Genomic DNA, 25908 nt, shown 5'->3' with positions numbered 1-25908 from the left:
GAGAATTTGGATGTAGGGATAGAGCAGAGGGGGAGAAAGTATGAGGCTGGAGGAGGGGTTGGCTGGGGGTGGTGGTGAGGGGGAATGTGAAGGGAAAAAGAGTTTAGACCCGGATTCTTCATTTATGTATAGTGGAATGAATTTTTTGGACTGAATGAAAACGGAATAAATCGGATATTATTTAAGCAAGTAATTTCCTTATATTTTTCAATACAGGTTGCTGAGTGGATTTGATCACTTGCAGTGTGCTGGGACAGCTTTCAGCATACCATAAAATTTGTTATCAAATTCATTCCAGGTGAAAACTATTGATGTGAAATTATAATCGAGAGCATTGAGTATGCACAAAAGCAAAAATGATGTCAAATCTTCCGGCAGGAAAATATACCGATAGTGCTGTGAGGGAGGGAGCTTCAGTGTTTTGACCCAATGACAGTGGGGATGTATTTCCAAATCAGGATGGTGACTGACTTGGAGGGGAACATCTCGGGTAATGGAGTTGCAATGGGTGCTGTGCAATCCAACAGTCATGGAGTTGAATTTAAACTTGTTCCGTGCTAGGGAATTGGCAGCAGCAACAAGTGGTGTTGTGGCTGAACAGAGTAGCGTTGCAGCTTGTCATTGTGGAAATAATAATGTTTTAGGTTTATCTTCAAGTATTATTGACTAGTTGCCAAACCATATTGACAGGAAGACTTGCTTGCTACTCCACACTGCATTAGTTGCCTTCAGCCAGAGTGGTGATAGGTTAAATCCAACTGGCCTCACTAGCTCTGCTTCAGGGAAAATCAGTCATTGTTCCATTTCTCTCCAGCTTTCCTGTAAAGTGAGTACTGAGCAGTGGCAGGTTTGAATATCCTGCAAGAATTAACTGTGCATGACATTGAGTATGGTCTGACACTTATGAGACTGCGCAACAGTGGGAGTCAATCTCCTCAGAGAAGAAAGGGAAGGGGAAACTGGCAATATAAATCTTAGAACAAAAGCAAACCACTATTTTGTTTAAACCCCCAGAAGCATTTGCAAAAAACAGTCAGCAATAGCAGGAGTAAACTCTCGATTCTTTCTGTGAATGAGCTAGGATTAACTGAACGGCCTGCTACGCCCACACAAGCCTGTGAACAACAGCTTGCTTGTCTTGGCGCACACACAGCTATCCCTTTGGAGAATAGTGGGGAAATGTTGGAAGGATTAGCGAGCTGATTATCAACCTGCTGAACCACATCACGATCACTCCGTCAACAAGTCCTGGAATGGGGCTTCAACACAGAACTTCAGGCTCAGAACACTATCTTACAGAAGCACAAGGCCTCCGACATGAACGACCCCATCAATGCCTTTCACTACATTTGTGTCAGCTGTCGCTTGGTTGACATGAGTCATCAAGTTACGAGCAAGAAATGTCAAGGTTGGCACTCCAGGGCAGTACTGAGGGGATGTTGCTCTGTTCGAGGTATTGGGCTGACTCTTACCTGCCTGCCTGTGGACATGTTAAATAGGGCAGACGCCCACCCCACGTTTCTGAGCTTGACCCCCATAATATGGGAGGTTGGCAGACACCCCAATCACAGCCGGCCCACTATACTTGAGTGAATTATCAAGGGTCAGTGAGGCTTGTCATCAAACCAGTTGACTGTGATAATACACTATCCACAGCAGCTGAGAGTGGGCAGCTCAATATTTTTCATTTGCATATTTAAAGGGCGGGAAGGAAGCACGGATTCACTTTTTGAGGGCTGGCATTTGCCAATCACTGGGTCCCCACCCCTACCCCCACTACCATCCTCAAGGACAAACCCCACTTCCTTCCTACCCATTCCCCTGCCATAAACTCACCCCTCCTGCGCTAAAACCCCATACTTACCTGCTGTGGGAGTCCATGAATCTTGGTCTTATTCTGCAGTCCCAGCCGCAGACCCTGATGCCCAGCTAGCGCTGTGGGGACTGAAGGATCTGCTGGCCGGGGTCAGTGTAGAGGATGTTGGCTTCACACAGGTTTTGTTTCTGATCTCCCAACCCCCATCATATTATTTCACCCATTATCACTTGAATAAGATGTTAAACCAAGAGAGATGACTATTTCAGAGTAGAACAGGGGAACTTTCTGGTCAATATGTGTACTTCAATCAACATCATGTTAAACAGAACATCTGGTCATTATCACTGTGCTGTTTGTGGGAGCTTGCTCTGCGCAATTTTGGTAGTTGTGTTTCCTATATTACAATAGTCACAACCATCAAAACATACCTTACTGGCAGTAAACTTCCTCAGGACATTTGATTATAAAAATGGATGTAAAGTCTTATTCTTTAATTTTTCCATTTTGCACCAATGCTTCCAGTACTATATCGCATGCACTGATGAGCAGCGAGATGTCAAATTTGAAATTCTTCAGTCAGTTGGCAGCCTCTTTATCAGTGTAGGAGAGTGAGATCGTCACAGGCACAGGATGGGGCACTTGGTGATTATAGGCACCATGGTTTACACTTTGTCATTGTTGCACTGGGGTGAGTCTGGGTGCCCCGACAGAAGAGATTGTTGCAGCAGGGTCCGATTCCAGTGTGAAACCTGTTCAATTTGACCCATTTGCTACACGGGACATCAATGCCTGAGACTTCCAATATGGATCATCAGCCAGGTGCTGGTTCTGGGCTGTGTTGCTGGTCTTGCCATAGGTCCTCAGCAGAATTGCCTGGCTCAGGCTGCTAGACTGACTGCCAAGAGATGAGCTGTTTACTGGGCGGGTGTTTCTTTTACCAGTGGCAGGTCCAGATTTTTGTACACTCTTTCTCGCGATTGTAGAAAGTACTGAAGAATGGGTGTTTGGACAGGTGTTGTAGCAGCACGGGTGGAGAGTGATGGGGCCACCATATCAGAGACAGCACATTTAATAATGGGAGAGTGAAAATTGGGTAACAGGCAGAGAGGGTGAAGAGATTTTAAAAATTACAAAAATCCAGTTGTGTGGATTTTTTTGTATGGTTCAGAATGTAAATGTTGCGCGAGTGTAACCTTAATTGTGCTGAGTTCCTGTCAACTACATTAGTATAAACAGTCATCATCCAGGAACAGGAGCCAAGTACACAGACAGCAATGATTAAGTGATGGATTAACCTCAATGCGTTTCTTTGTATCAAGGCACGTATTACAGAAACAGTCATAAAGATCAATTCTCAACCATCTAAATTCCGAATGCTGAACGTCCGAGATGATGAATGTAATATCCACTGGAAAAAAAAATTAAAATACTATATTTGAATCCTTTTTCTTCTCCTGAAGAACTGTCAGGCCTCCAAATGCTTCACAGGCCTGTCATAAATTATTGAAACCCTGTACCCTCTCCCATTCAGAGGAATGAATAATCAACACCTTGGAATATCATGAATAAATATGCCAGTCAGTGAGAAAAAATCTATACGTTACAACTGTGAAGCTGTTCTTATTCAATAAGTGCAAAGTGGTTTGAAAGCGAAAGCACACAAGGAATCACTTAGGTGAGACACTAAAACAAAACGTGAGACTGCTGGAAATAAGCAACAGGTTTGCCAACGTCTACAGAGAGTAAAAACAGGATGTTTTCATCAGAACTCAGCAAAAATGTTACCTGTAATAAGATAGGCGCTGAAATTCTTGCACATCCCTGACTTTGCTTCATAATGATATGGCTGTCTAGAATGAGAGATCTAAAATAGATGCCTTCCAAATCCAGCCAAGCTGTGTGATAGCCCTATGTTATTAACAATCTACCAAACAGTGGCTATTCAAATATCTGATGTGGGTATTAAATACAGTAAGAAGCCTCATAACACCAGGTTAAAGTCCAGCAGGTTTATTTGGTAGCATGAGCTTTCGGAGCACTGCCCCTCATCAAGCTCATCTGATGAAAGGGCAGTGCTCCAAAAGCTCGTGCTATTAAATAAACCTATTGGACTTTAACCTGGTGTTGTGAGACATCATACTGTGTCCACCCCAGTCCGACACTGGCATCGTGGTATTAAACACCACCTAGATAGAAAGTTCTTTAATCTCAGTTGTTTCTGTGCCAAATCTAAAATGACCACCATAGGCAAAAATGATGTACAATTAGTGAACGGCTGCAGTGTTGTTGTCCACACTGCACAGATTATCAAGCCACTCTTGATCTCTTCAATTCTGCAGAGTTCCTTGAATGTTGCCAAAACAAAGCTCATATTAACCCAGATCTAATCAGTCAAGGATCCGCCTCCCACATATGCAGAAAAGAGATACTCTTTAAAGTTGAGTACTTCCCATACCTTGGCAGCCATCTTTCTCAAAAGGCCATCATTGACGAGGACATCCAACAGCGGATCAGCTGCATCAGCTCATCCTTCCACAAACTAAAGTCTCTGAAGTGTCTGACATCAAAGTCTTCTGCAAACCAACAGAAGTCTTACTGTACAGAGCATTTGTTGTCACCACACTCCTGTATTACAGTGAGACTTGGGTTGTGCATCGATCAGACATAGGAGTGCTAAAGAAATCCAATCAGCAATGTCTCTGCTACCTTCCCCAGATTCAATGGGAGGACCATTGGGCAAATTAATGTCTCTCTTGATGCCAATTCCACAAGTATTCAGGCAAAGCTCCTGTAAAATCAACTTTGATGGACTGGCCAGATAGCATCTCTCCTACCAGGTCCTGTTTTCTCAACTCTCAAATGGCCAATAAAACATTTCAACAAAAATGTTGACAAGAAAACACTTCAAAAACAATCTGAAGCTCTCCTTGAAGGGAGAACTCTTGACAATTATGACTAAGAGGAGCGTGCTAATAAACATTCAAAATGGCAACAACTTGCCCAGCAAGCTGCATCATGCTTTGAGTCACAACATCCTAAATGATGAGGCAGAGGTGGGGGGCAGAGAAGGAAAGGGAAAGGAGCAAACCCTGCACTCTGTATCCCATGTTCCCAAAGATCTGCAGGTCAAGAATGGTAGCACAGTGGTTAGTACTGCTGCTTTACAGCTCCAGGGACCTGGGTTCGATTCCTGGCTTGGGTCATTGTCTGTGTGGAGTTTGCACATTCTCCTCGTGTCTGCATGGGTTTCCTCCGGGTTCTCCGGTTTTCTCCCACGGTCCTAAAGATGTGCGGGTTAGGTTGATTTACCATGCTAAAATTTCCCCTTAGTGTTCTGAGATGGGTAGGTTAGAGGGATTAGTGGATAAATATGTAGCGATATGGGGTTAAGGAATGGTTGGCATTATGGTCGGTGCAGACCCAATGGGCCAAATGGCCTCTTTCTGCACTGTAGGGTTTCTATGATTTTTCTATGATTTGAACTGGCCAGTTCAGTCACATGAAAACCATTGGCAGAAACTCATGACCTTGAGCGGATGTCAACTTTGAATCAAGGATCAGCCAACAACAGAACCTACTTGAGGGAGACTGAGGGCATTCTCCTTATGCCTTGGTCAATGTTTCCCTCAGCAGCCAGCACCAGTAAACCAGATCAACAAGTTATTTATTTCATTGCTGTTTGCGGGAATAGTGGTGTGTTCCGATTGCCCATCACAATTATCTACATAAACAACTGTGATAGCCCGTCAAAAATATTGAGGGTGTATTCAATGGTAAACCCACTGAGGCACGGAAAATCCCATTCAAGGTTTCAGTACGATACACCCTACAGATTTGTCAGATAATTCCACACAACATGGTCATTCATATCATGTAACCTTCTTTGAACCTGGCCCGAAGAAATATTTGGACAAAACATCCAAAAGGCTCGAACTTCACAAACACCAATCCTATGTACAAATGAGATTATCTTGAATGAACAAGTGATGTATTCTATTGGTGCGTGACTCCTGGTTTCCTTTCCAGGTTTAAAAATGGCAAAACCTTCCAGTAAATTAGCACCAAAGACTTCATCTGTAACACTGTGCTATTTCTATCCATGCAAGTGGGCTTTGTTAGCAGAGAAATTACACCGTGAATTAAGTGATAAATATTTTCTCATGTAAAATGAAACTAACTCCAGTTACAAATGCCCAGCATGGAACATGCAATGGGAGAGTAAAGTACTGCAGATGCTGGAAACCCGAAATAAAACTGGGAAACTCAGCATGTAAGAGGGAAATGTCCACAATCCTCACTCGTTCTGCTCCTCTGCACACCAGGCTCCATTTCCAACACTTCCCATTTCTACAGGAGCAAAAATAACCCCTTTTGCCAGACCTCCACAAAACAAGCATCTCCTCTTCAACAAAAAAAAACCTGAACAGCTGCTGCCTGAAACAAAAGCAAATCATTGCATTTGCTGAAGATCTGAAACAAAAACTGAAAATCTCAGCAGGTCTGACACCATCTGTGGAGAGCGAATAGAGCTAACATTTCGAGTCTGGATGACTCTTCGTCAGAACTGCCTGATTTCTGATTTGATACAACATTAAGGATGAATTTCAGAAAATGATCATTATAAGATGCCAAGTAGCAAAGCTAACTAACACAACCTGATTTTGTCATTTCAGTTCAGCAGTAGAGCTAGGGAAAGATAGGCCAAGGCAACACATTCTGGTCAACAGGGGAAGGGGGAGGGAACTGAGGCTGAGCTAAGGAGTTGGGTTTTAACTAATATTACCTTGCACTTATTTCTGATGGTGCACACTGTGAGCTGGCCTCAGTAGAATTCATCTGAGACTGCATGTTGAAACAGCTTACCTTTCAGCTTGCTTTTCCAGCCAGGTGTATAGACAGATTTTTAGGGAGGGAGGAGAAGGGGGCGCAGGGAAGAGAGGGGGGCGCAGGGAGGAGAAGGGGGCGCAGGGAGGAGAAGGGGGCGCAGGGAGGAGAAGGGGGCGCAGGGAGGAGAAGGGGGCGCAGGGAGGAGAAGGGGGCGCAGGGAGGAGAAGGGGGCGCAGGGAGGAGAAGGGGGCGCAGGGAAGAGAAGGGGGCGCAGGGAAGAGAAGGGGGCGCAGGGAAGAGAAGGGGGCGCAGGGAAGAGAGGGGGGCGCAGGGAAGAGAAGGGGGCGCAGGGAAGAGAAGGGGGCGCAGGGAAGAGAAGGGGGCGCAGGGAAGAGAAGGGGGCGCGGAGTGCAGTGTCCAGCTTACTTCCAGTCTCAGGGCTCATACAATCTTTCACACACCATCTCATCCTCTCACATCAAGAGGCAGGAGGGAAGGACATGGCCCAGGGTCACACATCATTGACAGGCAATCTATTTTTGATACAAGCTTATTTTTGCTTTGAAGTAGCGTGTATAAGAAAGTATTTTGGAGTTAGATAATCAAACAGCAAATAAGTTAATTCCATATACATATCATATGCGTATAGCACGGCATTTGACTTTAAAATGATTTTATAAATTATATAGAAAGCAAGTAATTAAATATAAAGACCTAATGATGAAATTCATAGTATAGGGATTATTAACATGACTTATGGTACTAATTAAGAAATTAACCAATCAGCAATTAATCAAAGTAATAAAGTGAGATCAAGAGTAATGGTCCAGCAGTAATGGTCCACTCGTTGTGTGCAGCCCAGCATACACAAATAAAACAACTAGAACAATGCTAAAACCATTATAATAAATCAGAGCAAATTGTACAGGAGGGAAATAAGAAACATTAAAATTCACTGGACTTACTCGCAGCTTCACTCGGCTGAGCTCGGGTGAAGACATTTCAATTGTCCTGAGGGGGGACCATGCTCTGAAAATAGTACATGGAGCCCTTTGGGGGCAGGCACTCGTATGAGAGAGTGAGAGCAGATCCAAAGGTGGACATGAACTGCATCACACAGACTGTCAAAACTCAGGCTCTCAATCCAGAACAATTGGATCTCACGTGCTGGAAGTGTTTCCCAGTGTGGAGCATTCACTGCGCATTTATTTGTGAGTACATTGAGGTGTGAGGCCACTTGAGAGAGGGACAGAGCTGCCATTATTTTTAGTTCTGGTGGTTTCCCAGAAAGTCATCCAGATCACCCTGGACTCTTCAACAATGCAAAAGATTTTCTGTTTCAAGAATGTTCAGTTCGGCTGCAACTACAGAAGGATCATCAACCATTTCTGTGCTAGACTTCCAGGCAGGAATGGGATTCTACTGTCCTGCATCACCTGACTCCCTGGGGAAACTCGCAATGGGAAGCAGAGCGAGCAGATGGTTCCCTGATGACAAGACAAGGACTGTTCTGCAAAGGTGTGGTATCTATTAGGAGCTCAAATAATGATGCTCAGGAAAAGTAAAATAGGAGCCACACAACTATCATAACCATGATAGACCAAGCAATCAGGATGCTGAAGATGCTGCTTAGGTGCCTAGATAGGCCTTGGAATACTCTTCGGTGGGCATCAACCTGTGTATCCAGAATGATAGCAGTTTGATTGTACTTTCCTCATACACACAGCACCTAAAGGTTCGAGCTCAGGAGATAGGGGTGGGGGGTGTGGTGGGAAGGAAGATATTAGGAGCACAGTGATTCTATGGCTGCTGGGATGTTTGGAATGGCCTGAGGCAGACATCGTTCACTTGGACAGGGGGAATGCAGTCTCTGGTACACAACTCCAAAATCTATCCCTCTGACAAATTACAGGTCTACAATCATTCATTTCACAGATATCCTCTTCATAAGACAGAAGATCACTTGTCCAGTCGGCAGACAAATGTAATCACTGTGGAATTAAACTTTGATGTACAACAATTAAACAGAAAGCTAACAATTTAACATGGCGATATACAATGATGTGCGTATCTCTTGTGCAACTACATTTCCAGAAGCTTCCTTTACTGCCTACTCTTAGGCGGTGATACTCGTATTAAGCATGCTATTAAACAGCTTTTATCGGAAACAAATCAAATAAGTATACATAAACATCCTGCACAATTGAGGTGTCAGCAGAAGTAGAGACAAAATGCTTACATCAGTGCCCGAGTTGCTCAGTTACTTTTGGCTATTCCCTTCTGGATTTGCGAGCTCTTGAAGATCCTGTTAAAGAACCAACAAATGTGGTTGTAAGGTTCCCCCTTCTCTAGGGCACCACCCTACACTAACACCAGTGCCCAAGCGGTGTCTGGCCTTGTCCTTGTCTTTGAGGGGAGAGATGGGCTTCGTCAATTAGCAGGGAGGCATCATAAACATCTTGCATTGGTCGCAAATATCAAAAAGGAAGCTACCAAGCCTGCATTTGCACCAAGTGCCATAGAATCTGCAGAGCTTCTGTAAGGACAGGTCCAGGTTAGCAGCTGCCATCTTTACAGACGGCAATGTGCAGCAAGATGAATGATGCCATTTTTATGGGAGAAGATGCGTAAATATTAGTTGGTTATTTAAGGATCTCAATTGGTATAAGGCTGGGTGAGTAGGCTCCTACCCCACCGCTGGTAAAATCCTAGCAGCAGAGAGGAGGCATTGAGCATGGTGCCTCCCACCATCCCACCAAATTTCATGCCATACCCTGCCCACCACCGCACTCCTGGTTTTTGCCTCCCGGAGGTGATGCTGAATACACCCAGCGTTCTCTGTTTTTAAATCAGAAGCTGAATCCTGGCTGATTTTCTCCTCCTCAGTGAAGGAGTCCAAAGGCCATGTATAAGATGACAGTTGATGTCCTGGCTGGAATGATCTAGCTCAGCAGGGCAGGAATAATGACCTTCTGACCTGAGACCTAATGAGGTATAGTCTGTTTTTGGAGGTGGGGGGGGGGAGGTAGAGGGGGAGGGGGGAAGAGGGTTGGGGAGGGATGAGGGGGTTGCTCCTTCCCCTATAGGGCATCAATTTAACCTTGATTCTTTCTTCTCCTATGTTTCGCATGCATACACTCACACACTTTAGCCCTAGGGCAATCCCATTAATTCTTGTTTCTCAGCTAAACAGCTACATCAGCACAGACAAGGAATCAAACTGGGATTTCCTTGGCCCTATGCTCTGTGCTAGATTGAGCCACTGAGCCATTGGGAGATCAATGGATTTCATGTCAGGGTCATAAAGAATTCAGTGCATTCCGACTCCATCTTGTTGCAATGATTGCCCAGATTAATAAATATGAACCACACATGGTTAGCACAGAGAAGATGCCATTTTAAATGGTTCACAGATGAGAAATTCTGGATTCCATTAAAAAAATAATAAACTAGCAGCAGACTCAAGGTTAAGCCTTTGTGGAGAAAATGGAGAAAAAGAAGAATTGCAGTGAAAAGCAGAAGAATACTTCTCCAATCTGATTTATTTTACAATTTTAAATCACTGTGCAGAGAAAACAACGTGAACAAGAGAAACAGCATACTTTATTTTACTTTATCCCTTACTTTAAATCTGTGTCCTCTCACTCTTGACCCCTTCACAAGTCGGAACAGTTTCTCCTGATCTACTCTGCCCAGACCCCTCACAATTTATGAATACCTCTGTCAAATCCCATTCTCTTCTCCAAGAAAAAGAGTCCCAGCTTCTCCAATCTATCTTCATACCTGAAATTCTTCATCCTGTGAATCTTTCCTACACCTTCTCTAATGCCTTCATGACTTTCCTAAAGTGTGGCACCCAGAATTGGGCACAATCTCCAGCTCAGGCCAAATTCACGAGAACAACCGTGCTCTTGTACTCTATGCCCTTAATAATGAAGCCTAGGTGCAGCACAGTGGCACAAAGGTATATAAAGTATCCCTTTATTTTTGAGGGGGAACGAAAATTGGGCTGTTCAATATTTCTCAAAGCCTGTAGCATGGCCTATTTTTTAAACTGTTGTTTTGGGGACCAGTTAATGACAGAGGCCAAAAGTGCTAATGCGTAAACTTTTGCCATCCTAATGGGAGGGATGCCTGTTACAGATAAGCACGATATAGGGAGATGAGAGAAAAGTCAAACTGACGCAGAAGTTCAGCTATGAATTGTAGAGCAGCTCGGTGGGCTGCATCGTCTCCCCCCCCACCCCCGCCCCCTCCCATTGCTTATCTTATGTACCTTGTACCTAGGGCATCATTCTGTTGTCACACCTCCTTTGGGCTCATCTTTTGTTTCTTTATCTGTCCCAATACAAATCCTGTTTGCCTTGCATGTTTATTGTTTAATCATTCCTGTCCTCCACCCTATGACACACCTTTTTTTTTGTTTTTCCCTTCTTCCCTTATCATCACTTTCCCTGGCTGTGCACTTGCTCATAAAAGCTATTTAATCTCTAACATCTTCCAGTTCTGATGAAATGTCATTGTCCCAAAACGCTCGGAGGAATTGGGGCTGCCTCCCCCTGATTAAGTCCAGGGTAGGAAAGCTCACGGCCAATCTTCCTGCCTGCACGCCAATTCGGAGCCGTAAGTGGGCACGGTTCGTGAAACATACATGGAATCATAAAATCCCTACAGTGCAATAAAGAGGCCATTCGGCCCATTGAGCCTGCACTGACAACAATCCCACCCTATCTCTGTAAACCTCTGTATTTACCCCGCAAATCTCCCTGACACTCAAGGGCAATTTAGCATGGCCAATCAATGTAACCCGCACATCTTTGGACTGAGGGAGGAAAGTGGAGCATACAGAGGAAACCCACACAGACATGGGGAGAATGTACAAAATCCACATAGACAGTGACCCAAACCGGGAATCGAACCCGGATCCCTGGCACTGTGAGGCAGCAGTGCTAACCTCTATGCCACCATGCTGCCCCTAAGCTTCATTATTAAGAGCATAGAGTACAAGAGCACGGTTGTTCTCGTGAATTTGTGTCAGACACTAGTTTGGCCTGAGCTGGAGATTGTGCCCAATTCTGGGTGCCACACTTTAGAAAAGTCATGAAGGCATTAGAGAAAGTGCAGGAAAGATTCACAGGATGAAGAATTTCAGGAATGAAGATAGATTGGGGAAGCTGGGACTCTTTTCCTTGGATTTGACAGAGGTATTCATAAATTGTGAGGAGTCTGGACAGAGTAGATCAGGAGAAACTGTTCCTACTCGTGAAGGGATCAAGAATGAGAGGACACAGATTTAAAGTAAAAAAAACATGCAAAAGACACTTGAGGAAATAGAAATAGCAGTAAGTGGTGAGTATCCAGAATGCCTGAGGGTGTGATGGAAGTAGGATCAATCGAGGCATTCCAGAGGGAATTGGACTATTATTTGAAGAAGAGTATGCAGGGTTATGGGGCAAAGGCAGGGGAATGAACCTATGGGAATTACTTATTTCGGGGAACCAATGCAGACATGATGAGCCAAATGACCTCCTTCTGTGTTGTAGTATTTCTGTGAATCAAACAGGTTTGTCAGGGGCCTACAAGGAGCAGTGCCTTGTTCAGGAGCACTCAGTGCCTGATAGAGGGAACTAGCATCGGGAAGGCGGCACCCACTGAGAGTCACTCTCCTTGATCTTTCCTCCAAAGACCCCCTCCCCCTCATTGGTGACCCTCTTCATGGCCCCTATTCGGCCTCTTTTTTTTTCCAAAGATCCCACAAACCCTGGTGGAGGCCCAGATGTATTACCGGTAGCAACCACTGGTTCCCATTGAGGCTGCCAGTACTGGAGGGCTGCAAGCCTGATTGGCTGATAGCTAGCAGGGGCAGGATTGCCATCTTAGTGACAGAAGTGTTGCAGTTATATGTCCCTCGTGGTGCTGGGAGTCCTGGTGGCCTCCAGTTAGGGACTGAATTCCCTTGAGGCTTTCAGACATTAGATCAGTGAAGGTGCCATCAGTTTAGGTGGTGGAAATTGACAACATCCCCCAACCCTCTCTGCCTCATTAAACTCCAACCATCGAGTCATTTACTTCACAGGTACATGCCAGCCCTCTGTAAAGCAAACCGCTCGATCCCATTTCCCTATTCCAACCCCTTAATTAGACAAATTTATTTCCTTGAAGTGTTCATCCAACTTCCCTTCGAAATGACTGATCGTCTTCCCTTTCACCACCTTAACTGGCAGCGATTCTTCGATTACTGCCACTCATTGGCTGGAATTCTCCAACCTCACTGGCAACAGTGGAAAGCAAATGAGATCGGACTACCCCAGCCACTGCATAAAAGAATGTTTTTTTAAGTCATATCCACCCTGCCCATGTATCTTAAACCTGTGTCCCTTAATCCTTTTACAGTTAGCTAATGGAAACAGTTTTCCCTTGCCTACCTTATTTAAGCTGATCATACTCAAGTACACCTCAATCAACTCTCTCCTCAATCTACTTTGTTCCAAGGGGAACAACGCCACCTTCCCCAATCTCAGCTGGTAGCTAACACTCCCATCCTTGAAAGCATCCCTGGTAAATCTCCAATGCATCATCTCAAGGACTCTCACATTTTTAATGCGTGGTGACAAGAACTGGACACAATATTCTAGAATATTCAATACCTCAATTTGAGAGCCTAGATCCCATATGCTTTGCTAACTATTCTCTCAATATGATCTGCCATCTTTAATGATCTATGTGTACGAACCCCCAGGCCCTCCCGTCTCTGCATACTCCTTAGGACTGTGTCATGAAGTCTATATTTGACTCTCTAAGCTTTGTACCAAAATGCATCACCTCACACCTCTGTGAATTAAATTCCATCTGCCATTTGGTCTGCACACTCTGACCATCTATCCATTCCATTTTGCACTTGATTAGGATTTTCATCACTGTTGGCACCTCCATATCTCTCATCCCAGGAACTATTTTTCTAAATAGATTTTGTAGCTCTCTAAAGCCATCATATCCTTCCTAAAGTGTCGTGTTCAGAATTGGACACAACACTCCAATGTCCAAAAGGATGTGGAGGCTTTGGAGAGAGTACACGAAAGATTTACCAGGACATTGCCTGGTATGGAGGGAATTAGCTATGAGGAAAGGTTGAAGTAACTTGGTTTGTTCTCACTGGAACGATGGAGGTTGAGGGGTGACCTGATAGAAGTGTACAAGATTATGAGGGGCATGGACAGAGTGGATAGTCAGAAGCTTTCTCCCAGGGTAGAACAGTCAATTATTAGGGGGCATAAGTTTTAGGATGCGAGGGGCAAGGTTTGGAGGAGTTGCACGAGGCAAGCTTTTTTACACCACACAGAGAGTGGTGGATGCCTGGAACTCGTTACCAGGGGAGATAGTGGAAGCAGATACATTAGTGACTTTTAAGGGGCGTCTTGACAAATACATGAATAGGATGGGAATGGAGGGATATGATCCACGGAAGGGAACAGAGTTTTAGTTCAGTCAGGCAGCATGGTCGGTGCAGGCTTGGAGAGCAGAAGGGCCTCTTCTCATGCTGTCATTTTCTTTGTTCTTTGTCAAACCAATGTTTTATGAAAGCTCACCATAGCCTGCTTGTCAGTGTATGCTCCCTTTTCTTGTCCATTCCTCCCCACACCCAATCCTAATTTTGTTTGCTTCTCCACCTGCCTGATCTGTTGAATGTTTCTCATATTCCCACTTTAATTATCCCACACCTAACTTGGCACCATAAGGTTTGAGTTTCAGATTTGGACCATTTAGATTCTCTAATAAAATAAAAACCTTGATACTACACTGTTTAATGTATTATTCCATGTGATATGAGCATTGCTGACAAGTCCAGCATTTGCTCCCGATCTCCAATTGCCTTTGAACTGAATGGTTTGCTGGACCATTTCAGAGGGCTGCTTAGATTCAACCACATCACTGTGTCTGGAGTCACGTGAACATGACCATATAGGGATGGCAGATTTCCCTCCCTATGGGGCTTTAATAAGCCAAGTAGATTTTTACGACAGTCAGTCTTAGTAATGTTGGTGACCATAAAATTTTCTTTTAATTTCAGATTTCATTCATTGAATTTAAATTCCACCAGCTGCCATGGAGGGATTTGAACTCATGTCTCTAGAGAATTAACTGGGCCTACTGGATTACTAATTCAGTGACATTACCACTGTGCCACCATCTCCCTAGAGGCATTATGGTTGATAATGGTTAGCAGAATTTTCCAGCCATTCCTATCAGCAGGATCTTCCAGTTCTGCTGATGGGTAAAAACCCTGTTAAGGATTCTCCAGCGTCAGAGGGTGTGAACAATGGGAAAACCCACTGAGAACGGTGGGACTGAAAAACCCTGCTTCTAGTCAATAGCGGGCCACCTCTGCTGCTGCAGTGCATGCCAGGGGGTGAAGTAGGTGGTAATGGAAAATCCCACCCCTCGCCACCTCTTTAAGCCTTGCTGGTTGTCTGACCCAAAACTGAATAACCTAAGTGGCAAATTTAACAAGTGCTGAGCACCTACCTAATCATTATTTATCATGCTGGATTGAGAACACAGAGTCTATGAAAATTTGATTTAAAACGTTCAACCACATTTAATGTTGGTTTATGCAAACTGAATCCAAACTCCCATGAAAATTCTTACGGATAATTAAGAGTGGAGGCATCAGGAATGCAGATAATCAGGGGTGTCACTGGCTTCATATTGTAATTGGGTTTGAGGTTCACTATCCACATTGAATTTGAGAATAAATAAATCAAAAGGTTGTCCAATTCATGGTCATTTTGGATTAAGTCAAATTCCAAAGGTGCCCCCGGACCACTGAATCTGTCTAAAGCTCTCAGCTATGCCACATATGTCAATGTGAGGTTGTAATTAAAAATAGGTTTGCCTGGATTTCATCTTAATGTCAAGTAAAGTTTTTCTTGTGATCACAGCCTTGCTGTCGTGCATGCAAATCGGAGGGAGATACATGCCAGGATTGAATGACGCTATACTGTACACCGCAGAGTTATGTGGAAAGAGCAGGGAATTGTAAATACTTGGATAGCTCTTTCAAAGAGCCCACACAAGCACAATAGTTTCCTTCCATGCTGTAAGATGCTATGATTCTCTCAGTGAGCACAGTAACTCTCGCATTATCAACTTCTGCGACTGTTAGTAAACACAGCTGTCTCATAGCATTCCTGGCTGCTGACAAATTCAGTTTCAGCTTGGCTCAGCTGACGTCACTCACACTTAAGGTTCTGGGTTTACATCCCATTCCAGACACGTGAGCACAAAATTTAGACTGCCACTTCAGCAACATGACTGAGTGAACACTGCACCGTTGGAACCACAGAATCCCTTCAGTGCAGAAGGAGGCTTTTTGACCCATCAAGTCTGCATTGACTCTGACAGTACCTTACCCAGGCCCTCTCCTCTGCCTTATCCCTGTTACCTCACACATTTAGCATGGCTAATCCGTCTAACCTACACATCTTGTAACACCAAGGAGCAGAAAATCCTGCCCATGATCTTTGTGTGTGATGTGGAGTTCCTGTTTATTCCAGGTGTCCAATTTTCTATGGTAAGATGCATGTTGCTGTCTGGAGCTACGGATAGTGATGGTGAAGACTCAACTTTCTTTCCATCGCATGGCTGAACAGGAATACTTGCCCGCTTTTGCCATTGGTTTAAGTTAGAAAGATTCACAGGTTGATAATAAATCTGATTGTGTTTGAAACATAGTCAACTTCCTTGGTCATCAAGTGTTGGACTGGGATTTGAACCCAGGGTTTCCAACTCAGAGGCAGGGACACTGCCACTACACCACAAAACTGCCTGCCATGAGCTTTAAATCTTGCTAAATCAGTCGTGATTTGACAATTGGCCTAGGCATCCGTTAACCAGAGAGTTGGAAAATCATCAGGGGCCTTCAATCCTAATTGTTAGTCGTTGAAGAAAAATGTGTGTATGTTAACATTGATAAGAAACATGATTGGTAGCAAGTGTGAAGCACTGCACAGTAGAATAACCAATCAACAAAACACATAGGCTTAAAGATGAATAATGGGAAAGTTAATAGACAGCAGCTGACTTCTAACAACAATGAATCCCTCTCTGAGTAAAACCTCCAAAAAATGGCAAAGTCTATTAGGAAAATCACTTCCTTAAATTTTAGGGTGTTTCTTGAAGGACTGTGTTTCTGTACAGACTTATGCCTTAATAATAAATACACTGCATGGAAGTACAAAAAAAACACTGTTGTGGGAATAGCTTGAACTTCACTTGACCCTATATTGTCCAAAATGCAGGAAGTACAATCACCACATAAGCAACAGCAAATTTCATTGTACTTAATGGATTATTTAGGGTCACTTTATCAGTAACATCAAAAAGTAGAATATAATTGATTGTATTTTGTTGCTACTGTATTCCAAGTGGGGCTGAAACCCATACCATAATATACCAGCATTGTGCTCTGCATATCCAGGGATTATCTCATTTTTTCTCCTTTTCAACAATACATTTGCTTCTGTTCAAGATGAATAACATTTAACCCTCCCCCACTTAGGATTTGCTACAAATGGTCTGACAGGTTCCAAATTGCACCTGTTTAGCAGTAACAATGGATAGCTTACAATTTAAGCAACAAGTTGGGAACGTGCAACAGGATATAGCTTATGGTATACATTGTTTTATCTGTTCATAATTAATGTATTATGTCCGACAGCCTCATGCCTCATTCATGCCTTTGTTCTTCTCCTTCTTCATAGGCAGTGGAGATTCAGGATAACTTGCTTGCGTTTCAGTTTGATGAGTTTGGAGATGGCTGCTAAGCCCAACGCAGGCTCTGCTGTGTATGGGGTGAGCGGTGGGTTGTTTGGAGGTTTGTGCACTGCCTCGACTTGGCCCCTGCATCTTCTGGAAAGTCACTTAATGGGTTTGGTGTTTTCCCAGAGCAGCCTTCTCCATTTTGATTGATTACAAGCTCTAAGTGTTTGATCTCTTCAGGCTCATTTTGAGGATATCCCTAAAGCTTTCCCATTGCTGTCCTGGGCGTCTCCTGCTGTGATTGAGTGTTGAGTAGTCTAATTGCTCCTGGAGCCTGGTGTCAGGCAAATTTAAATCACATCTCGCCCAGCTGTGCAGGTATTGGGTGATTAATGCCTTGGTGCTGGGCATGTTGGCTTGAGAAAGGACACTACTGTTGGACCAGCTATCTTGTTACTGGATCTGGAGGATCTTGCAAAAGGCACCACTGGTCATGCTTCCCTAGTGCTTTGTAGTGCCTGTTATAGGTGACCCAAGTCAATGTGGGGGTCACTGCTGCCCAGTAAACCACGACCTTAGTCTTGGGCTTCAAATACCTGTCCTAAAATATTATTTTGCTCAGTCGCCTGAAGGCTAAGCTGGTATGTTGGAGCTGATGATAAATTACATCACGTATGCCTGCCTTTGTCAAGAAGAGGCTCCCAAGATACGGACAATGGTTCATATTTTCCAAGATGTCACTGTTGATTGTAATTGAGGGGAAGCTGGTGGGACATGCACATGCATACACACACACACAGCCCAGCCATCATCAAGGTAGAGTTTGTGGTTCTTCCATTGCTGAGGATTACAGTTTGCAACCCATCACAAAGTAAGCGGAGGATAGTCACAGATTTCTGACGGCAGCCATGTTGAGGAAGATACACCATTAGCCTTTACAGTTTACAGAGGCTATGGCTTTTTGAGAGGTTGGACAATGTTCATGTTGGTCTTATTCTGTGTTTTTTCCCCGAACTTTCCATGCAGTGAAGATCATGGGCAGGAGCTTCCAAAAAATGACTTCAGTATCATCTGGGGCAAGACAACCAGTGTGATTCATGCCGGCGTGTCTGGTGTGAAATCGGATCACAGTCTTCCCACACTTAGGAACAGATTCTTTGAGATTCAGCTCAGCTCCACATTCCCCATTCTCACTGGCAACAGTGCGTGAATGGCCGGAGAATGCCAGCCTTAGCCACTTTTTGATTCTGAGAGGGGCGAGGCCTAAACACATCGACAAGCCTGGCTTCACAGAGATCAGGTGCTGTTTTTAAGGGCACTGTGATCTGAAAGCAAAATTGAAGACCATAGCCTGCCACCCCCCCTACCCCATGCCCCCACTTCCCTCCCAGGACCACACAACCGTGTGGTTCTCACTGGCACTAAATGTGCTTGACCCCTCCCTGTGATTCTCCAATTACACACGGACCCAACACAGTCTGCACTAGCCACACTGCAGCCTGAAAATCATCCCCCCCTTCTCTGATGTCTCTCAATGAGTGAAAACTGCTCTGTAACTTGGGAAGGCATTCTCAGTCATTAGGAGTGGTGCTTGAGAAGCAATGATCTTCCCTGTGGCTCAACTTGCTGCAATTGGCTATAACAATATATTTTGAACAGACAGCCTCATTCATGACTTTGTTACCTCTAGACTGGACTATTCAAACACACTCCTGGCTGGTCTCCCACATCATATCCGCTGTAAACTTGAAGTCATCCAAAGATCTGCTGCCCATGTGTTAACACATACCAAATCCCATTTCTCTCTCGTCCTTCATTCACTCATCTACTTTGGCTCCCAGTCAAGCAACATTTTGATTTTAAAATTCTTGTTTTCAAATCCCTCCATGGCCTTGTCCACCTCTATGTCTATAAATTCCTCCAAACACAAATTCTGGCCTTTGGTCAGTTCACTTTATAATTGCTTCACCATTGGTGGCTGTGCTTCCCACCTTACACCTCTTTGTTTTGCTACCTCGCTTCTGTGTTTTAGGACACTCCCTAAGACCTCTTTGCCCAAGCTTTTGTCATTTGACCTAGTGTCGGAATTTTCCCAGTTCCTTTATGGCGGGTTTTCCTGCAGTGGAAGTGGTTTGCCATTGGCAGCCATTAGGATATCCAGTCCCGCCAAAGCGAATGTCAATTTTCAACCCGTCGTGCCACCACTGCGTGTGTCAACTTCAGCCAGACTGGAAAATCCTGCCCAATATCTCATTATGAAGCTCAGTGTCATCCTTTGTTTTGTAATACTCCCATGAAGCATGGGGATGTTTCATTACATTGAAGATGTTACATTCATGTAACATGTTGTTGAGAGGAAGGATAACTAACACTAAACCTGCAACAGGCGCAAAGCCAATTCCAAAGTACAACATTTATACCAATGACGCAAATTAGAGAAACTAGGCTTTGGCTTATGTCATGCTTTGTTATATCTGATTTGCTCACCTCCAGGGGAAAGTCTGGAACATGGGTGCACATCCACATCAAGCTGATTGCTACTGTCCACATTAAACACTTCAATTTTTAATTAATGTGAAGGCAGCTTCTGAACTGCAAATCAATTAAATCTCAACTCAGTTGCGCCAGTAAAGTTTAACTTGTGGGTTTCTGGTAGCTGAGCTACACAGCAGGGTGATGTACACCCATTATACAGTCTCTATGTATTTAAAGGGACAGCGCACAAATAGAAATTGGAGGTGCTAAGGGTGGATAGTGGACATGGAGCAAGAGCAGAATCTGGATTTAATGAAGTGTTAGGCAATTGCTACTGGTTGTAGTCAGCGGCAGGTTGGATAAACCGCAGGAATATTCTGTCCAGCTGATGCATGCAAGGTCGGAAGTGGCTTAACCAGGGAAGATGTAACCAGGCCAAAAAAGGTCATTTGCTGGTTAAACTAGATCTTGTGTTTTAAGATCTTCCCCGTTGTTTCACTCTGTGAAGTGTTCTCCATTGTATGATTCCTTATGCCAATCCACCTTTCAATAAAACACAGCCCTTGCTTTCTCTGGACCTCCTCATTTATTCATCTATTGGTGCCACTCACCTCAATCCTTATGCAACGTGATGCATGCGTCTCATAGTCACTCTCACAGGGAGTGAGGGGCAGGGCTAGGACTGTCACAAATAATAGCTCAACAGTTCTAGAAGGGAGACGAGTGACACATTTACATCCCTCTGCCGGAGAGAGGGATATCTAGTGACACAATTACACATACCTTTGACACCATATATACTATGAACTATGAGAGGACTACAGTGGTGATCATCAACATTGTGAGTTTGACACAGCGGAATCATTTCCTTTATCCTCCAGGGCCTTTGCGCGCACACAATGAGTTTTGTAGAACATCAGTGAGAACAATTCTTCAGAGGATCTCATTTCTTCCTGGGTTGAAGATTTACTGTTACAAATGTAGAGCCAAGGACCAAGACAAGCAGTCGCACATTGGTGGGACTACTTGCACTGTTGGTCGAATTTGAGAGGAAATTAAACTGTCAAATGTATTAAACCAAAATAAGGAAATATCATTTGATTTGATTTGATTTATTATTGTCACAAGTATTAGTGTACAGTATACAGGGCAGCATGGTGGCATAACGGTTAGCGCTGCTACCTCACAATGCCTGGGACCCGACTTCGATTCTCAGCTTGGGTCACTGACTGTGTAGAGTTTGCACGCTCTCCCTGTGACTGCGTAGATTTCCTCTAAGTGCTCCAGTTTCCTGCCACAGTCCAAAGATGTGCAGGTTAGGTGAATTGGCCATGATAAATTCTCAGTGTATCCAAACAGCTGTCGGACTGTGGCGATTAAGGATTTTCGCAGTAACTTTGCTGCAGCGTGAATGTAAGCCTACTTGTGATTAATAAATAAACTCTACGGTGAAAAGTAAAATTGTGTAAAAAGTGAAGAATTTCCCTTCAGCATCTTTAACAACCTTGGAATGTCTCAATCCACTTTAAGGTCATTGAAATACCTTTGACATGTAATCACTTTCATAATGTAATAACATGTATACATATAACTTAGCTACACATGTAGAAGGTTATTACACAAGCTTCTCCAATTTGTTTTTTTAAAAGCATATTTGGGAAATGATTCAAAGCCACATCCAAAGGTTCTGTTGCAAGCATTTGAACCATCTTTATAACACAACAAGAAATGCATTTGTGGTTTAATCTTACTGCAGCTGCTTTCTTCCCTCTCGTAAAGCGCATCAAGGTAGATAAATCCCCGGGACCTGGTGAAGTGTATCCCAGGACATTGTGAGAGGCTAGGGAGGAAGTTGCAGGTCCCCTAGCAGAGATATTTGAATCATCGATAGTCACAGGTGAGGTGCCTGAAGATTGGAGAGTGGCAAATGTTGTGCCTTTGTTTAAAAAAGGCTGCAGGGAAAAACTACAGACCAGTGAGCCTGACATCTGTATTGGGTAAATTGTTGGAAGGTATTTTCACAGACAGGATCTAGAGGCATTCAGAGACACAAATACTGATTACGGACAATCAGCATGGCTTTGTGAGTGGAAAGTTATATCTCACAAATTTGATTGCGTTTTTTGAAGGGGTAACCAAGGAGATAGGTGAGGGCAGTGCAATTGATGTTGTCTACATAGACTTTAGCAAGGTCTTTGACAAGGTACCACATGGTAAGTTGTTGCATAAAGTTAAATCTCATGGAATCCAGGGTGAGATATCTAAATGGATACAAAATTGGCTTCTTGACAGAAGCCAGAGAATGGTTGTAGAGAATTGTTTTTCAAACTGGAGGCCTGTGACCAGCGGTGTGCCTCAGGGATCAGTGCTAGGTCTACTGTTATTTATCATTTATATTAATGATTTGGATGAGAATACGGAGGCATGGTTAGTAAGTTTGCAGACGACATTAAGATTGGTGGCATAGTGCACAGTGAAGAAAGTTATCTCCAACTGCAACAGGATCTTGATCAATTGGGCCAGTGGGCTGACGAATGGCAGATGGAGTTTAATTTAGACAAATACAAGGTGATGCATTTTGGTAGATTGAACCAGGGAAGGACTTACTCAGTTAATGGTGGGGTGTTGGGGAGAATTACAGACCAAAGAGATCTAGGAGGACATTTCATAGCTCTTTGAAAGTGGAGCCATAGGTGGACAGAGTGATAAAGAAGGCATTCGGTATGCTTGGTTTCATCAGTCAGAACATTGAATACAGGAGTTGGGACATCTTGTTGAATTTGTACAAGACATTGGTAAGGCCACAGTTGGAATACTGTGTGCAATTCTGGCCACCCTATTATAGAAAGGATATTATTAAACTAGAAAGAGTGCAGGAAAGATTTACTAGGATGCTACTGGGACTTGATGGATTGAGTTATAAGGAGAGACTGGATAGACGGGGTCTTTTTTCTTTGGAGTGAAGGAGGCTGAGCGGTCTTCTTATTGAGGTCTACAAAATAACGAGGGGTACAGATCAGCTAGATAATCAATAAGAAGATAATCAATATCTTTTCCCAAAGGTAGGGGAGTCTAAAATTAGAGGGCATAGGTTTAAGGTGAGAGGGAAGAGGTACATAAGTGTCCAGAGGGGCAATTTTTTCACACAGAAGTGGTAAGTGTCTGGAACAAACTGCCAGAGGTAGTGGTAGAGGTGGGTACAATTTTGTCTTTTAAAAAGCATTTAGATAGTTACATGGGTATGATGGGTATAGACGGATATGGGCCAAATGCGGGCAATTGGGATTAGCTTAGAGGTTTTATAACAAAAAGGGCAGCATGGACAAGTTGGGCCGACGGGTCTGTTTCAATGCTGTAAACCTCTGTGACTCTTACTGGTGACATTATCTTGTGAGACTGAGTTGCCTTACCAGCAGAAGTAAGAGTGCCTGCAAATGTAACTCTTAGTACACAAGGGTTGTTGGCTATGAATGAAAATTAATCACATGCATTATGAAAGGTGTCTTCAAACTAATTGATGAGACAACACAGAATGAAAGGAAAAGAAACATGGGACAGACAGTAAATATTTAAGCCCTTGTATCATATCTTGACAACATGACCCTATCTTTGCAAAGTACATCGATTGTGATTTCGATTGAAAATACACAAAACCGCTGCTAAAATCATTTGTGTTTCTGATTACAAACCTACATAGATTTGCTTTGTATTTACAAATACAGATAAAAGCCGTTAGCCAGGATTTTGTACCCTGGGCTGATCTGATTATTCCACTGATGAGAAAGAAATTCCTGTTCTCACCACAACTACCTGTCATCCATATAATTATTTTACCATCGGTATTTATCACTGTTACTTTTATAAAATGCTGTGAAGAGGATTCACTGAGCTGGGTGCAGGGTTTTGCCAAATGGAAGCATAGACTGGGGAATGTCAGCACATCGGATCTACAGCAGTCTCAATGGCTCCAATATTCATAGCTCCTGGTGTTGTGAGACTTCTCACTCCAATATTCATGAACAGGGTGTGGAGCTGGTCAAAATAGCTAAAGGATTGGGAAGATGTAAGAAACCAGAATTAGAGGAGTTCAGATATCTCAGAGGGCTGTCGGGCTTGTGAATGTTCCAGGGATAGGGAAGAATTTTAAAATTGAGTTCGAGAAGCACCATGCTGATGGGTGAATCGGGTCAATACAAACCATGATACTGGCAGCAGAGTCTTGGAGGAGACTCTCAGGCAGCCAGGAGCGGATTGGAATAGTCGAGAGGTAACAGAAGCATGGACGAGAGTTTCAGGAGCAGACAAGCTGAAACTGGAATCCCACCAGGTAATCAGATTGAGGTGGAAGTGGGCAGTCCTGGGGATGGAATGGAGAGGAAATTGGAAGCTCAGCTCAGAGTCAAATATGATACCAAGAGTGTGAACTCAGATTCAGCCTCAGACATGTGACCAGGAAAAGGGGTAGAAGTGGCTGGGAACAGATTTTGTACAAAGAAGAAATTGTGCTGCTCTCACTTGCCAGTGGGATAATCATCCTGTGTGCTAAGCCTGTAACATTTCACTAATAATAATGTCAGTAAAAACCGCACAATTAGTTCATTCTCCTATAATATGTTTTGATCTCCCTCCAATTTTCCTCCCTTCCCCTCAATGATATTAACTCCCCAACTGGGTGGAAATACAATGGCAGATGTAGTTGCCTCTGAACGTGTCATCCAAGAACTGCCTTTATTTGTGTGTCTGCCTTCACGATAGCTGACTCCAAACTTCTCTTCATCCTCATTCACCTTCCCAGTAAGGTTCAATGTATCAGTGACCAGAAAAAAAGAACCATGCCTGATGTTCCTTAACACTAATTCAGGACACCAAGATCAAGTCAACTCCTACTACCTCCCACACGAAGATAAGCAAAATTGCTATTGTGGCGACTTTATCAAATACATAACCAAGTTTTACTGCCATGAAAGATCTTCGATCTCTGACCTGTGCCGAAACGGGTAATCCGAGCATGGACAATAAGGTGCTGAGATGAGATGCTCGTCACTTGGAGAGTGCTTGACGTTTTTGAAAGTGTCCCTCAACAAGTCAAAAGGAGAGGGAAAAAAAAAATCAAAAGGGGAAGAGAAGGTCAGAATAAACCAGCCATGTATTCCAACTAAGAACACCATGGCAAATGAATATGGAGAGAATTGCAAGACAAAAAGTAAGCAGGTTTGTAGTAAACAAAGGAGAGATCTGCAGATCTGTGAATATTTTACTGAGATGGAAGATAACATTGCACGATTCCACTGGGAACAAAAAGCTTAAGTCAAAAATTCAGGGAATGGACATTAAATCCTCAAAAGAGGACAATTTGGTTCAAGTGGGTAGTTAGTGTTAGAAATGTGAAATAAAATCAAAATACTGTAGATGTTGAACAGCTGAAATAAAAAAAGAGGGACTGCTGGAAATAGTTAGCAGATCTAGCAACATCTGTAAAGAGAGACAGAGTTAACAGTTAGGGTGGGGTTTTTCAGGCCTTCCTGCCAGCAGGATCTTCCAGTCTCTATGAATTCGACTATACTCCAGGTTTCCCAATGGGCAATGCAAATTCCCATTGATTTTGGCAGGACTAGAAGATCCCGCCCATGGCCAACAAGCCTCCCCTGCCACAGACAAACCTGGCAGGGGAGGGAGGGGCTGTGGATGCTGGAAAATCCCATTATTTAAAGTCGAATATGAGTTTTCTTCTGAAGAAGAGATATACTTGACTCAAACTTCAGATCTGTTTCTCTCTCCAAAGCTGCTGCCTCAACTGCCTTCTGGCTTGCCCACATCTGGTTTTATCAGGTTGCACCTAAAGTATTGTAATGGGGCAGGTGACTTACTATAATCTACAATTTGAGATTTTACACTCTCTAGCCAGGTTTCCTGGGCCTCAGTAAAGGCTGAGCACTGTTGGGTTCTGAAAGTAAGTGCTTTACCACTTGCCTGTTTGATCCAACATGATTGCCTTGTCAATGCCACTTTGATTAGAACCCCTGGCTTCC

This window comes from Carcharhinus amblyrhynchos, chromosome 7 (assembly GCF_965287045.1).
Source record: "Carcharhinus amblyrhynchos chromosome 7, sCarAmb.v2.hapA, whole genome shotgun sequence".
Taxonomy (NCBI): Eukaryota; Metazoa; Chordata; class Chondrichthyes; order Carcharhiniformes; family Carcharhinidae; genus Carcharhinus; species Carcharhinus amblyrhynchos.
The sequence above is the reverse complement of the archived record's forward strand: the minus strand, read 5'-3'. Positions refer to the sequence as shown.